We start from the raw sequence: 1,345 nt of genomic DNA, 5'->3' as shown, positions 1-1,345 counted from the left end.
CTAGGAGGAGGAGAATCCAAAGGAAAATGCTCAAGCAGTCCCACCACTAATAAGACCTCCAAAGGTGGTACATGAATGGAGAACTAAAAAAGTTGATGATAAAGTGATAAGGCTGCTGAGATTAAGGTGACTAACAAGGCAAAAGCTGATGAGTATAATTAGCAAATGCCTGAACAAAGGCAGGTGTCACTACTTATCAAGGAAGAGCAAGTGAACGTCACCAAGGAGCCTATTATGGAGGCTAACAAAGTGGAACAACTAAGCCTCAAAATCCCTGAGTTAAGTTGCCCCAGAAAATTTCCAGCATTGACATCTATATCTAAAGGCTCAATCATGCAGCAGAGAAAACAGGAGGAATTGGGATTAACAAAAGCTTGCCTAAAGTAGAAAGTAGGCCTCCCATATTATCCCAATGACCTAGTTGTGTGGAATATTAGGGGGTGTAAATAAGAGACACAAGCAGAAAGAGCTTCAACTATCTGAAGATTAAGCATCTTAAACTGGCTGGCTTGTTTGAAACCAGAGTTAAAGAACAAAGTGTTACCAGAGTATTTAAAAATATATTAATAGGATAGGCATTGCAATGTAACTATCAAAGTTCCGTGAATGGCAGAATCTGGCTCACCTGGGATCCAAATATGTATAGGGATGACAATGGGGCGGTGTGGGTTTGAGATCATGCGGGGAGGGGCAAATGCAGATGAATACGGGGCGGCGCGGGTTTGAACATTTTTTTAAAAACTAAAAGCGGTTGCAGGGAGGATGCGGGTTAAAACTTCATGTGAGGTGGGTTCTTCAATTTCCAGCAAATTTGCCACTGAGTATATAGGTTGTTGAAGCATTTCTTCTTATACGTTTCTTTAAAATGAGATTTTGGATATTTAATATTTTAAGGTCGTGGTTATTGTATTAACTGGAAAAATCTGAACTTTCTTTTCCTCTTTTATTTTAATTCATGTTTTTTTCCCTTTTTAGTTTTGAATAAAGTCGTTGTTGTAACTAAAAGAAAATAAGAAAAAACAATAAAGTCAATCCAGTAGCCAAATCTGGAAGTATGAATTTTTATTAAGATTACACAATAATATTTAATTAGCATAGCTAAGATATCAGTTCAACGAGCAATACATAGATGAGAAGATTTGGTAATTGACTTAAATTAGCAAACTTCAGTAAATTAAAGTTGCACAGAACTAAAAATTTCAGACGAAACAGAGAGCTTATAGAAGAAAATGAAAGATTTTGCTAGGTGGGGCGGGTTGAAAACAAAAAGTTTTGCTATGCGGTGCGGGGAGGAACGGGTTGAAGTTTTGCGGGTTGAATCTAAACCCGCACCGCAACCGCCCCC

This window comes from Nicotiana attenuata, chromosome 12, assembly GCF_001879085.1.
Source record: "Nicotiana attenuata strain UT chromosome 12, NIATTr2, whole genome shotgun sequence".
Taxonomy (NCBI): domain Eukaryota; kingdom Viridiplantae; phylum Streptophyta; class Magnoliopsida; order Solanales; family Solanaceae; genus Nicotiana; species Nicotiana attenuata.
This window is presented reverse-complemented; position numbering follows the sequence as displayed.